The following is a 16,655-nucleotide window of genomic DNA, read 5'->3' as shown; positions in this document are numbered from 1 at the left end:
TAATGGCATTTGGGAGGTCTGATTATAGGTAAACTGTACATGCATAGATTTACTTTAGTTAATTTTTAGTTTCCAGGTTTGGGTTCAATTATTTATATTGTCACTGGCTTATTGTAATTTTCATGTTGCTTCGCAGTACCATTTGGAAATAGAACTATGGTGATATTGTACTGATGATATTATTGCAATATAAAAGAAATATATAACTATTTCGCAATACCTAACTGAAAGAACTTTCTTCCGATTATTTTTATACAATTAAGTTTAGTTATTTATATTTTACTAATAACAAAAAATATGTTATCGATGAAAGATGAAATGTGCATTAGCTTTCTTTCTAAAATAATTTCAACGTTCACTAATTTTCTATTAAATATCAAAATAACATTAGCTACAGATATACCTTTGATTAATGACATTTTTAAAAAAGTATATTCTTTCGTTCTATTGTTCCTTAAAATCCGAACATTAAATTGTGATATTTAAATTTTATACGCATCTTAAAATACGTCGTATTACCTTAACTAACCAAATCGCCCAGAATATAAGTTTGAAAAAATGATAAAAAATCGAAACCGTTTTACTGAGATTAACTGCATAAAATTTTAAATTAAACGGTTCATTGGTTATCGAGATGTTGGCATTAGCGTCATTTCTGGAAACACACTTATCGAAGAAAACGTTTCAAATTTATGTTGACATCATTTTTTTCTACACTTATATAAGGTTATGGATTCCCATGCTTTCTTCTTTTATTTTTTTTCAGTTTTTCAGTTTTTTTCATCTTTTCGTTATTATATAAAAACAGAATTTCAACTGCTTGTTAAAACAAATTAATAATATACTGATACTTAGTGTATCATATTGAATATATACAAAATTTCGCTGTATATTTTGTTGTTGTAAATATGGATCTTTTTTAATAGCAACATTTTTTAAAATATGGCATTCCTTATTCAATACGATTAGTAGAATCTTAACTATAAATTAATTTATTGCTACTTTTCTTTCATTCTTGGATCAAGTAGCAAGCTAGAATAATACAAGATAAATTAGTATATATATCTCAAAGTAAACTTAAAAAAGCTAAAGCCGAATAAAGTCAACAAATCAATAAAGTATGTAGTAAGACTTTATATTCATTCAGTCAAATTTTATTTCAACCTTTTTATTTCCTGCGCATTGTGCAGTCCATACAACTGCATTACTTCCACGTTGCTATAATCTAGTAACAGTCTTTCATATTTTATGATGGAACCTTGAATAACTTCGTGAATTCATTTGATGTCGCGCAGTTCTTCGTTAGTTGCGTAGCGAAAAGTATTGATAATGAATCGAAGAATCTTCCCATCCCCTATTCGATTTTTCACAAATTTTGAGGTCGAGTATTATCATGATAAATCGCTACTCAGTCCCATTAATAATATATGATTTTACTATTTTTACGATTGATATGGAGTGTTATCTTAAGAACGTATGTATTATTTTGGCGCCGATTTCTCTGGGGTAACCCTTGACTTTTTCATCAAATAGAATAAATTGTGTAATTATCCTATAATCTTCTAGTATTTTCCCATCGCATTTAAGCAACTAGATACAGTTCATCAACTGCTAAGTTGTCTGAGAGTACTTTGAGTGTTTTCATTTCATTTCAGCTGGGTTTTCATTACACTTAAATAATATTCCTCGAAGTTTTTAAGTCCTCCTGGATGTTCTTTGTCATTAACACCAGAGCTACCACTATTAAATCGTCGAAAAACTATATAACAGAACAGTATACAACAAATAACACAATATATTATTTTAAATTAATTACATCATACACTAGATATGCATAATTACACGAGTAATTGATTTCGGCATCGTTGGATTACTGGATGGTCTTACTGTAACTTCAGAGTGATAAACCAATATCTTTGATTTTAGATCAAGTTGGAAGTATGCTCCAACTAACCTCTACATTTTTTGATTTGCTCTCCTGCTCTAATCTTTGCTTAACGTAATGTTTCCAATTTCTGGAATGCTGGCATCCGTGGCCTCCTGATGGTGAAGTATTTTATTGATTCTGCTTGAAGAATGCAGTATCTGGCAAGTAATATAATTAGGATTTTCTTATTTCGCTGGAACACAAAATTGGCAAGGATATATTTAGAGTTATTAAGCTCTACTTTCTAATCATTGGGATCATATATTTGTAGATCTTGTTAACTACCACTTAAACTATGGAGAGATATGTTTTTAGCCATAATGACTTTTGTTATTGGGGGTTATTAAAAAATATATTATTATAGTCAGAGGAATATCACAATCACCGGATGTAAAGGATAGGTTAACTTGTTTAACAGTTTAACTCTAATCTTACAAATTCACTTTTCATCGCCACTCACAATATAATAACCACCGTCTCTGTAATACTCTGTAAGTATTTCAAACCAGCAAAATGGTCTTCCATTATCTGCCATCTTCGTTAAATGTGACCTAAATTCCTTATTTTAAAATTATTCATATGGTTTAATTCAAAACGATCGATCCTTAATAAGTCCTAAATTGTGTTTCTCATGAATATTCTTCTTCGCGAAACATATCTAACGTCCTTGTCTTGAGAACAACAGTCTTTAAAGCTTCAAAAACATCGTATGGTTTTAACTAGAGCCATTACCCTAATCTGTAATAAAATTCGGGACCATGCAAAGCAAAATTTCCTCCCAAGTAAATTTTCCTGAAAGTATTGGTAGATTATCAATACATTTTGAAATTTTGAAATTGTAGACCATTTGTCTTTGGCTCTGGTGCTTGTTAAAGCTCGAGCTGGTCTTTCCTACATAAATCCCCGAAACGGTTCATGGATGAGTCTCCGAGCACCTGTTCGGTACCGTCGCGACGTTATTGCTTTTTTTATTCGCTTAGGAAACTAATGTTCAGTCCCCGATCTCTAGCTTGGCCACTTTCTTGCGCGCCCGCATTTGTCTCCTCTTGGTTGCTCTTCTGGGTATCCCTTTCCTCGAAATCAATCACCGTTTCGGCCCAAACGTTGATCCGTGTGACAGTTTCATCATTGACTATCCCGTCTACGTTTCTTAGCTCGTAGTTCCCGTCGGCTGTCCAATGCCTGTTTCGGGCATCTACCCTTTTTCCAATTTCGCATGTCTCCAAGATATGCGCAGTGTCTTCTGGTCCTGTGCGACACTCGCAGGGTCCATCGGTCTCCTTCAGTTTAAATCTGTGCAGATAAGCTTGCATATTTCCGTGGCCTGCCATCAGTTGCATAACCTCCCTACTCAGTCCTATGTTTCCATGTCCCTACTTGTTGGCAGCATTTGTAAAGGATTCTTCCTTTAATGGATTGCTCCCAATATATTTGCCATCTTCTTTTTACCTCTCCTTCTTTGATCCTATTGATGGTTCTAGTGCTGATCAATCCGTGGTTTTCCAGTCCTATTTCTTCCTTTCCGGTGCCTTCTCTCGCGAGTCTGTCCGCGGGTACCATTTCCACCGTTGTCATTCTGTGGCACCATCTTAACGATATTTCACTGCCGGTTTTCTGCAAATCTAGCAAGATTGTTTTGATTTGCATTATGTCCTTGTTTCGTGTATTTGCGTGCTCGGGCCACCATATGGACATCCTAATGTCCGTTCGAATGGTGATTGGTCCCGGGAGGCTTCTTTCCCGTACCAGTTCTATGGCTTTCTGTACCGCCACGAATTCTGCCGCTCTGGAGCTCGATTCGTCTTTTATTCCAAGACTTATCTCTTCCTGGGCGTCTGTTACTGCCCCTTTCCCTATTCCTATGCCTGCTTCTCCTTCTTTGGCACTAGCGTCTGTCCATATCTTGATGTTTTCGACGTTGTTTGTTCGATTTTCCCACTGTTCCAGATGGCTAGATTATCAGTACAGTAAAAAATATCGTTGTGTTTAACACGTGTTAAAGTTAAGGTATCAATTAATAAATATAATAAATATATGTTATTGTGCAAAATTTATAGTAAGTTAGAATAGGTTTTTACCTGTGTTAGAAATACCTTTAAAACCATTAAGACAATGTAAAATAATTTTAAACTTGAATATTATAACATGTATCTTTACTATAGATATGGTTATTTCCATTAAACAAAGTTCAATGAGATTAAAGACAATGTAGCTAGATTATCAATATGTTTTATATAAAAAATACGCGGAATTGTTCCAAAAATTTATATTGTCATAGTCTAAAGTATAATCCCACTCAGTGCAAGAAAGGTCCCATCAGCTGCTTAGTATTTTTTGTTGTAAATCCACAAAAATTTACAAAATGATATTTCAAAAAAACATTTTTGAAATAACATGTAATTAGTAGATATTAATAATATTAAGATCAATAATTATCAAAAAAAAAACAATTTAATTTACGAAAACTAAACTAACTTAACTTTTTTTAAATTAATATTAGTAAGAGTTTCTAAGAGTAGTTGATCACTACATATGTGTTATAAATAGTATTAAGAGTTTATATTCGTTAAAAGTGGTTATAACTTAAAAAAAAAGAGCCATCTAGATCAATTTAAACTGACCTGAAATCTTAAATTGATCGTAATTATTAAGAAAAAGTTACGTCGTCCTCTGGTTTTACCACTAAACAGCTTTCAAAATTACTTAACAGGTTTAAGATCTAAATTGTTTTAGTTTTCTACCTTTAGATTTTAACAGTAATTTAGTGTTAATTGATACAAAAATTTACTTACCTGGTGTAAAAGAACAGTATCTATATAATTTGCTATATATTTATTTGAACAAAACTTGATTAAATGTAAATAAGCTTGGAGGCAATTTTTTTTTCTGGATGAACTAAATTGCTGTAATTACGCCTTTAAACAATGATTACTTGTATTACTTAATGCTGCAGAATCACTTTTCATTGCTTGTTTTTATTTAAATTAAAACTATACTTCTTTCAATACTCTTATCAGATGCAATCGATTGCGTTCAATAATATAGTTTCATTATTAACTTATAATGTTCATGTGTACTTACATTGGTGTTTTCATGATATTAACTTAGTTCGTAATTCGGAACTTGTCTGTAAAAATATATAACAGGCCAATTGAAAAGTTCCCGGCCTACCATAACATATTTTTTTGTCAAAATTAGTTTTTTATTCAACATAATTCCCTTCAAGGGTGATACACTTATAATAGCGACCCTTCAACTTTTCGATACCATTTTTGTAGGATTTGTTTTTTGCTCCAAAATAGGCCTCAGTTTCGTCGATCACTGAAAAATTTCTTTCCAGCGACCATTCTTTTGAAATCTGAGAACATGAGATGGGGGCCAGATCTGGAGAATACGGTGGATGAGGAAGCAATTCGAAGCCCAATTCATGGATTCTTGACACGGTGCATCGTCTTGGTGAAGCCGCATTTTCTTTTTCTACAAATGAGGCCGCTTTCCGGCGATTTTGTCCTTAAACTGTCCAATAAAGTTATGTAATAGTCGCTGTTGATGGTCCTTCCTTTTTCAAGGTAGTCAATGAAAATGATTCCATGCGCATCCCAAAATACATACAAAAACTCGGGTTTATTACGCTTGATCATATTCAAACACTACTCCGAATCATCAACTCGTTGTTGTTTTTTGTCAAAAGTGAGCTCGCGCGGCACCCACTTTGCACAGAGCTTTCTCATAACCAAATATTCGTGAATGACCAATCCTTGATGGTTGATTTTCCTGGAACAGTGTCCGGAAACTCGGCATCAAGCCAAGTTTTTGGTTCAATTGTATTTTTTACCTTCAAAAAGCATTATTTTATCAAGACGCGAAATTCCTTTTTAACTATTTTTTTCACAATAATAAAATTTGCTTCACTCAAAATGCTCTAATTCACATTCTAATGATTCGACAGCTGTAAAATTTATAAACGTATCTTTTGAGGAATAACTAAAAAACATATGGATTTAATTCTAATAGCGCCATCTATGTATCAGGCCGGGGACTTTTCAATTGACCTGTTATTTAATTTTTAAAATATTTAATGTGAATTTGGCGCTTTGATTCTTTTAAACCATTGCACAATAGTCTCCCTTATTCGATCATCAAATTCCTTATGTAAATATATAATTCTCAGACAAGCATTTAATCCATTGAGAATCAAGGTTTTTCAATAGTGGCTTTGGGTGGATGTTGAATTGAAATAAAATATTTAGATAGACAAGACTTTTTAATTTTAAAAGTCCAAGTATGTTATTGTGAATGGTAATGGTGATGCTATAATGATAGGGCATCGGAATTCCGCATTAGGGGCATCAGTCGTCGAGGCTTGTTGGCAAAGACATGTAACTTCAATAAGCCTACAAACAATAAAGTATAATCGGCCTTTCCCCGCCATATTGTTCAGTTTCTACAGTTGCTTATGTCTATTTTTCAAAAGTATTTATTGTTCTGTAGTGCTCACCACTAACGATAACAAACTCACCGTCGTTCAGACCAATGACTAAAACAACCAAACAAATTGTTGGGAGCGCTTTGTTGCCTAATGAGCTCCATATTAATTGGCGTCGTTGCATGTATGACAATTAGGCTTTCTTAAGTGCTATTCTTCCAAAAATTCTTCCTTGTAACTTAATTATACTTTTTTCGGCTTCGAAGATAATTACTATCAAGAATTCGGAAAGAAATGTGTTCCTACATTTCCTTCATACTGATAAAATCGTATAGTCAGATAACTGTTGTAAATTTTTGTAACAACTTGAGAAAATAATTTATGAATAAGAGACTCGTCCAAGTTATTTTCTTTCAGTATGATGTTCTTTATCTTCACGCAACTGAAAAGCCGTCAATATAACCAGCACTTTAAAGCTGTTCCAACACGAATTGTTTCAATATGCAGTTATCAACCATATTTATATCCTTGTGGTTTCTAGCTCTCTTCACACCCACAACATTTATTTTGTGGAAAGCAATATTTTGCAGCCCTTCGCAATAAAGAATCTAAAATAGAATAAGTGTGTTTAATTTTGAATAACTACAATTTTTCAATTGGATTTCCGGAAAATTTTTGTCTTATTTCTGCGATCTTCTTGAATATACTAATAGCTCATGATATTTATCTCATTTTCTTTTTTGATTATTATCATTTACCATTGAGAATTCTGAATCACTAGTAATTAATTTCCTTAACTTACAGCTAAAGGTTTGCATTACCAAGACTGTAGTTAATGTTTTCTATTTATTTTTATTTTATTTCTATTTATTTTAATTTGATGTAAACATAAACTTATACAGGGCAACATTAATTCGATTTTTTATTATTTTTGTCAGTGTTGCGGCCCGTTACTTAAGACATATTTATTAACAGAAAAGGTAACTTAAAATTACATTTAATCTTTATTATATTCTTTAGAAATCCACTTCATTGGTCCCCAATCAAAACAATGCATTGGAACTTCCTGGGCGTCTTTCAGAAACCTCTTTTGTACATTGGAGAAAAATCGACTAGTTGTAGGCTATCGCGTTCCCTATAGATTAAGATGTTCCGGATGAACCAGGGAACAAGGGAAATGATATTTTGTTTCATTTGCACAAAAATTTAACTAATTTTCTAATTGACAGGTTGAAGACTTAGTTCCTGAGTTAATGCTCCCAACTAGTATCTAGTCTATAGATATGCCCATACTCTTTGAGACAGGATTTGAATCTGCAATTGTATCATCAGTAGAAGTGATAATATAAGTTCTGAATATCAATTTCATTTAGCGTAGTGGTGTAGGCGACAGAACAGTTTTCCTACTGTTGATATAGTTGCGGGTTTTAATTTATGTCCATAAAGCAAAAGTGCAACATACGACAAGGAAAATCATTCCAGTTACATCAGTAATCAGACTGGGTAAGATCCCAGCCAGCCGGTAGGCTTGATGCCAAAGGTCGTGGTTCGACGCCTACGTCAATCAGTAGATTCAGTCCAGATAAACCTCAGCTGATAAAAATAAGACTCTAAAATATTAAAAAATGAATTACTAAGCATAATAATTAATGAATAACATAAGTTATTTTTAACTAAATTACACTTTAATATAAATCTAGCCTAATATCGCTGAATCGTAGTAACTCCTGAAACCCAAAGAAAAGCTCTTTAATTTAAAATAGTTTACGTTGAAAACAAACCCTTACAATGGCAACCAGGAAACGAATAAGCGAACGGGGCCGAAAACTCTCCTCCCTATATAATTTCCCGTTTTCGGGAATCTCCGGGTGCACCTGGTGGGGAAGCGTGCTTTTTTTATCGGCGTGTGCGTAAAAAAAGCGAAAGAGCGATAAAAAGACTAGACCCAGGCCCGCTCGTGCGTCGGTTTCGGAGCTTTTAGTACGCGAGGGTAATTGGAGATTAGATCGGGCTCAAGACCAAAGCACGTGTGTGCATTGAGTTTAGGTTCTCTCCCTTATTTTTTTGTCTCATTTAATGAGAAAAATGACAGCATTGAAAATACTTATTGCGGCTTATTATAAATATGAGGTTATGAAACGTGTAAGCTTCCAAAAACAAAAATATTTAATTTACTTTAAAACCAAAATAAAAGAGCTTTAATGCCGGTTCAGTCATACTCTATTTTGAACAAAACCCTTATAATATACACAATTAACTCGTTGCATCAGGTCACCAAACAGCACATCGATTACTTAGCATATCAAGTGTCATATTGAAGAACCGGCCAAAGAGATATAATTGGTCGTGGTCCCATTTGGACAGCTTCGTGTTGTAATTACTGTCCGCGACAAATAAACTTTAAGGTCTTAGACTCTACAATTCATGTAAACATTACAGGTACCAGGTGTACCGGAAAGTTATTGTCGGATTTTTTTCCGAAAAAAAGGTTGCATAACTTTCAAGAGAATGGAAAAATTTATTTATTCAAAATGTTGGCCATTTGATTCTATACATCTTGCCCATCTTTCACAATATTTTTGGATGACATTGAAAAAGAAACTGTTTGTTTCTTGAGCAAAACCATTCATCGAAACGTTTTCTAGCTTCTTCAAAGTTGGCGAAGTGCTGCTCTGCAAGCGCATCCAAGTGCTTTTAACGCTTCCTTCACCAGTTTTGCTTTGTGAGACGGCACGTTATAGTGTAAAATCACTTTACCATGACTTCAGACCCACTCTGGATGTATTTTGATCAATTCATAGATCAAATTGATCATTTGTTGTGGTTAGCCAGCACTATTAACTGCTTCACCTGCTTTCAACAATTCGTAATATGCCATGCCACACTGGTCCTACCAAACATAGAGTACTATCTTAGCTTTAGAGTGGATCGTCCGGCTTCGTCAGGTGAAAACCATGATTTTTGCTTTTAAGATTTTTAATATAAATCCACTTTTCATCACCCGTCAGTATTCGATGCATAAATAACTTCCAATCATACCTTTGAAGCATTCCAGTCAGGCCGGTAATCAGGCTGGGAAAAACCGGATGTCTTCTGGGATGATGTCTAAGTTGGTCACTCGTTTCTAAGTCGGTAGGCTTAATGCCGAGGACCGAGGTTAAACCCTCGTAGGTAAATAGGAGACTTTAAAATATATATAAAAAAAGTGCAAATCATTCGATGTGCCCACCATTTTTATTAATTGTTACTTTGTAATTACAATACTACGCTTATTACTTTTTATTAACTTACTTTACTGATTGATTCTTCGACATAAATTTGATATAATATTTATTACCGTCAACAAAATTAGCCCAATATTTTGTCTGTTGAAATGAGATATTATCAAGAACTTTGAACCCCAAAAAGGAGTATGTATGAAGCCGTACGTGTTACAATAAACGATCACAGTTCAAAACCATCATCATAAAAAACCAGTATACTTTGAACTGGCAAAAATGTATATTGTCACATTCCAATTTAATCCGATCGATTTCAATGATTAATATTTGGTTTTATTTTTGATAAGAGTCCAAGTATTATGTTCTCATCGGTATTCGAGTATGACTATCTCTTTAATTAATTTTTAAAATTTATTTTTTATGATGTTATGCACAATTATGAAGAATTTCATTCCGATTTTTTAATAAAAAAATTCTGCATTTAACGACTTCCTTTACATTAATTCACTTGTTTACTTTCTATAAAATTGGAATAGGATCAACTATTTCTGCTATTAATAGCCGTCAGAACAAAATGTTTGAATGAAAGTATTTTTATGTAATAAATTGAGCGATTCTGCTATAAGAATCCAGCTATTAATAAAATATACTATGACTAACATATATTAAGACTATTTGAAAAAAATCTAAATGGATTATATATTTTTTCAAATACATTTCGTTATATTCAAAGTAATTTCTCCTAAGATGTTAGAAATGGTTGTTAAATTCAAATTTATGAGGTAGGTTTTATTTTAAAAATTTAAAATACCGTATTTTTTAATATCTGTATCATGAATAGCCCAAGATTTGACAACCCATCTTTGGATCACTGAAGAGGAATAGCTGCATTAGCTGATGTATTGCATCCAAATACTATTAATACAATAAAATATGCTTCTGTTAGAAGATATTCCTAGTTTTCTGCATGGAATTATTATAAAGATTATTAGAATTTAAAAAAATACAAATAAAACCTTCTAGAGAAAGAATTGTTCTCTGGATTTTATATCAGAAACTCATTTTATAAATAGAATAATTAAATGTTTTAGTTAATAAAAACATAACAATATCAACTTTAAGATTGGTGGGCTTGGTAATCGCAATCACCAAGACAGCATGTCGATCTTCCTACTGCTGCAATAGTTGTTAATTTACATTTGTATGGACAATAGTTCAACGAGCAAATACTATCGTGGCACGGCCACAACGGACTGAGTAAGGGATGTCTGCTAGAGAGGTTGCTAAGTCACCTTATATGCGGTTAATTACATTAGGTCCAATTCCGACAAAAATTAGTAAAAAAGGTAAAAAATGTTGTTAAATGCTAACATTTATTTCTATTTCCAATAATGTGCACATACATATCGAAGATATTTCTGTGACAATATCAATATTTAGATGAAAATTGAGTTGTAAACATTGTGTTTCAATAAATTATGAGAAAGGACAAATACTGTAGGATTAAATGATAGTAATGGAGAAGTTTGCTAAATCTAATTCAAAATCGGTCAGCTGAATTAAAGAAGAACATGCACCATGTCTTGTCGTTTTTTTAATAGTTTATATATAAATAAATATATATATATATATATATATATATATATATATATATATAATATATATATATATATATATATATATAATATATATATATATATATATATATATATATATATATATAATATATATATATATATATATAATATATATATATATATATATATATATATATATATATATATATATAATATATATATATATATATATAATATATATATATATATATATATATATATAATATATATATATATATATATATATAATATATATATATATATATATATATATATATATATATATATATATCAAACTACAAAACAGGAATCCATAATATCTTTAATTTAAATTAGTCAGTGCATGAAACAACGCTTCATTTGTTTAATATAGACAAAAAAAAATTCTATTTTAACTCTGTTAAATAGTTAACAATCTCCCTATTTACATAAGATACAGTCACTTTGTTTATTTATGTATACTATATAAACTGTTGTCATTTGTGGCGCTTCAAATATCTACATATATAAGACATCGCCTGAAAAGTTTCCGGTGTAATGGTGAATTAGATATAAGACCCTGATATTGTTATTTACAAAGTTTATACAAACTTAGCCACGACTTTATTGGATCTTTCAATTATCAATTAATTTTACACTGTGGTAAATACTGCTTCCCAGTCAAGACGTGATAGATGAATCAAAGGATGTAATGAAAGTGAGGAAAATTATCTAGTGTATAACGCGGGTCAAGTAGGAGTTTCAATATTTGTATTTCAGTATTTGTATGTAGGTTTTCGAGGATTTTGCAGCATAATCAATTACTGCAATTTCAAAATTCAAAAACTTTTAGCATTTTGCTTATCTAATAACCGTTTTGCTTTCAAGTTTTGACAAAAACACATTAATTATGTTTAATAGAACTTTCGTATGATACTTTTATAGGAATTTTGAGTTTCCGATTATTCATCAACATATTTTCCCAGTTATCTTGTCAACTATATTGGAAACTAGATATTGAATATGAAATAAATTATAACTTATTGATTTTTAATTGAGCATTTTCGAAACGAAGAAAACATAAGCTTAAATTTCTCATAATAAAACTTATGTTATGTAAAGTTATGTTGCCCGGTATTTAAAATCAAGGCCAATAATTAAATTAACTTGTCCGTTTTTTTCATAATTATTACACATTTTGCTACATACAAATATTATGAATTATTATTTTAAATCTGTTTAACAAATTATATTTGTTATATATTAATTTTGTTAATATATTTAAAATTATCTTTAATCTTACATAATATATTAAATTACGGTGATATATTTATTGGTGCCAATTATGTATCAATACTGTTTCTTATATATACTATGTTGATCAATACTATGTTGATCTGATTATATCTGATCATTGCTCTAAAATTCATCTTAATAATAGTAAATTTGGAACAATCGTGTTGGTTGTTTTCTTCTTAAAGCTTTAAATTAAGTAATTTGGCCTAATTTGTCTGGTTCTCCAATAACCGGTTAGTCATACACAATCTCAAGTAAATGCATTTTAGGGAGATATATATATTGTATCAAAAGTAGAGAAGTAAGTGAAAGTTTTTCATCAACTTATTAGCCATTCGCTATAAACAATATTTGTGGTATTATTAAATTGACTTTTCCAAAAAAATCTTTGATAATCAATAAAAAATAACTTACAAAATAATGTTCGGAGACTTACAGCTAATTATACCCAAATTATCAAAAGCATAATTTCTGGGTATAATCACTCGGTGAAGTTATGAAGACATCTCGTAATTACCAATTGCCATACTGATTAAAATTCTGAGATATTAATTAAATGAGAAATTTTTTTAAAGTATTTAATATTGAAATCTTGAAATGATACCTTATTCGATTAAAATTTTGCGTAATTTCGATATATTTAGAAACAGTTATAATGAATTACTAAATAATATTATTATAAATAAATATTTATATATCCTATAAATTAGTTTTTAAAGAAATTTTAATTTGAATCCTTTTACCCACCTTTCAGGCAATCTATGAAACTCCAACTCCAAAATTTAACATATCAAGAGAACATCCTAGATAAGAGCAGCTCAGACAGGTCACAACTTATTTATCGGAAAATGCAGCAATCGGAAAGAAAATACGGCCAATGGGGTAGAACTTCCCATTTTAATGTTTCCAAATATATTTCCACCGGTTGGTGACATATGGTCGAGTTACTATCGGGCCAAATAATAACACTGTTGTGTTTTTGTTCTTATTTCGGCCATTTTTCGCCAAGTGCTCACTTCAAACGCATTAATCGCAGTCGATAGCGATCCCCATTGATGGTTTCATTAGGTTTTAATTTCTCATAGTACACCATACCTAGCTGATCCCACCCAATACAGAGCATTAACATGGAGCTATGGATATTCGGCCTTGGCGTTGATGTTGATGGATGAGCAGGTGGTCCACATGATATTTGTCGCTTTGGATTATCGTACTAAATCCACTTTTCATCACCAGTAATGATATGATGCAAAAATCCTTTCTGATTTTACCGTTAAAGCAACATTTCACACATGACCAAATGCCTGTCAATAATTCTGCATATTCTTCTTGCATTTCATTGAGTAATCCCTTCAAATCCTTGTCTTCAATTTTTTTGGCTCCTCAGAATGCTCTTTTTCTTTGGTGTCAAAATTAAGGCTTTTAAAACGTCAAAACCACTACTCAGTATATAAGTATATAAGTTTAATTCAGCATTCGATGACTTTAAGAAGTAAACAAGTAAAACTTCCGGCCAGTGCGATTTACTCGATACATATTCAAACGTTTTTAACGCACTGAAGACCTTTTTTTATTCATACTTCGATGAATTAACACATACTGATAGGTGAAGCTTGTCAGTGAGGCTTCAACATGAAGTTGGTTACATATTTACTTGATGTGATTTATTACACACTAACACGATTTGTTGTAAATCCCTTAAAATCAATTTATATGCCTAAACATATTAATAAGAAGAGCAATTAAACCAGATAATAATTTTTATATTAATACACATTAACTGAACTATAAAATGTAAATACATTTCATTAAAACTCTAAATTCAGTATTTATGTTCAAGATGTTGCGATAAATATTACAATCTCACGAATCCATTTTTATAAGATAAATGAGGAACTTTAGATTCCAGCGCCACCTGTTATTTTAAATTCTCACTAAACCGATTTAAGTCTAATTGTATTACCTTTTTTTGTGTTAGACAATTATCAAACAACAACTGATTCTTGTTATTTTTATTTTTGATAACTTTAAAATATATGAGTTGGACTAAAATGAAATTCATTATTTAATTATCAGTGATACGTTCGTTGAGTTTAAGATATGTTTAATCACCTAACAACCGGTTTATTGATCCATCAAATAAGATACAGCCATTCTGTTTGTTTAGATATACGTATATATCAAATTGTTGTTATTGGTGGCGCCTAGAAAATTGGCCAGGATCTTGTCACTATCACAAACAAACAGTTCGCCGGCTACATTTGAAACTAATTCGTTTTCGATTAGCCCTTTGGTTTTGTGTGTTTATTCATGGCCTGCTTCACCATTCTCTTATCGTCCATCTGCCAAAAGGTTCGGTTCGAACGAAAATAGCGTCGAACGTTTTGTTCTAGTTCATTCGTATCTGCGGCGAGACATTTTACGGTTTCGATTATCCGTTTTGCTTGATTTAATGAGAATTATTTTAATCTTACTGTGAGAATTTGTATATCAGAAATATAAAACCCAGTAAAAGAATACTGGCATACATTATTTATTTATTGAACAAGCATTGTTATATTTAAAGTAATACCTGTAATTAAATAGAGTAATGATAACAATAAAATTATAAAAAAAATCTCATTATTATTAGGATAGTAATACTAGAATTTTAATATGTACCATGACCATCAACCTCCGTTAATCGCTAATTAACTTCAACTATTAGATATTAATATTCGCCAATTCGTATATTCTATTATCTAGCAAATTACCAATATGGAGACATTCCATATTATTCATTCTGCTTACTGATGTGCGTGACAAGATAACGAGCAATTGGGTTCCTCCTGCCATTCTATTCTCTACACTAATTTTTTTATTATATTATAAATTAAACATTATCGTAAATTGAACTGTAAACAGATTTCTTTCAATATAACAATAGTTGTTAGTATTTCAAACTAAATGTTACATATTTTTTCAATTTAAGGATAATCTATATCCAAATTCTTAAAATACAATTGATTATAATTTGCATTAGCTTTAATAAAAAATATAATTAACCATTAATTTAAATACCAATCATTAAAAATTATTTAAATAATCAAATGCATAAAATTTAAAATAATAATTACTTAGAGCTGTATAAGTTAAATAGATCAATAAATTATTTTAAATATAATATTTAGGTAGTATATTTTAATCAAAAGCAATAACAATGTAATTATATACATATTTTAATATGGTTGCAATAATTAAAACTTACATTTCTGTCGCATTTATTCTAAATATATCGATCACATTTAATTAACTTAATAATTTAATGCAAAATGTTATAATATTAAAATACATATTCTCATTTTTACCATATATTTCATTGTTGAATTATTCATGAAATTATTTGAAAAGCCCTTAAATTATTTAAAAATATAACGTCCTAAACACGCTCCATACTAATATAATAAATAGGTAAGATGTCACTTCATATTCATTAAGGTTTCATACTTTATCATATTCTAACTAGTCATCATAAAATAAATCATAGCCTTATTAAAGTTGCATAAGTTAATTATACTTGCATAGGTCTTATAGTACGTTAACAGTTTATTATATTAATTAAAAGTACAATATTTATTAATAAAATAATAATTATATCAATTACACAATAACATAATAATTAATAGATTAGTTATATATCTATACAAAGAATATTTTCCAATTATAATTTAACAAATTTTTTGATATGTCCCTCAAATTTTGTTTCAATTGTTTGAATTTTGTTTCACGTTAACAAAATTTATGTACATAAATATTTTTACTTGATATAATAACTACAAATTACCAAACACTTAAATAAGCTGTTTGTTAAAATCATAGTTGTTGTTTTATATGTGCTATTTATGTTAGTCTATATTTAGATATTTAAAAAATACAACGTTTTATAAAGTGTCAAGTACAATAAGAAAAATGAGATATTTATAAAAAATATATAATAGTATATATACTAATGCAATTTATTTTTATAAAACTAGCTTAAAATAACTTCAATTAAAATCAATATTCAAAACCAAATAAATATTTAGATAATAATTTGTTAATTACCAAATACTTAAAATCTAAAATAATTTTCTCGTTTCTCGTTTTCTCGTAAAATTTACCGAAATGTCCTACTTCCCTAAAAAACAAATTTAATAATAATTTACGAAAAT

General features: G+C 30.3%; 1 protein-coding gene across 3 annotated transcripts in view; it reads left to right on the top strand.

Annotated features, from left to right (window-relative positions):
- The window catches only part of Kr (Kruppel), a 114,784-nt gene that overhangs the window by 90,899 nt on the left and 7,230 nt on the right, over positions 1-16,655 (top strand). The window lies entirely within an intron of this gene.

Source organism: Rhynchophorus ferrugineus, unplaced genomic scaffold (assembly GCF_030347505.1).
Source record: "Rhynchophorus ferrugineus isolate W39M unplaced genomic scaffold, kcgeb_rfMv2 rfM2, whole genome shotgun sequence".
Lineage (NCBI taxonomy): Eukaryota > Metazoa > Arthropoda > Insecta > Coleoptera > Curculionidae > Rhynchophorus > Rhynchophorus ferrugineus.
This window is presented reverse-complemented; position numbering and strand designations above follow the sequence as displayed.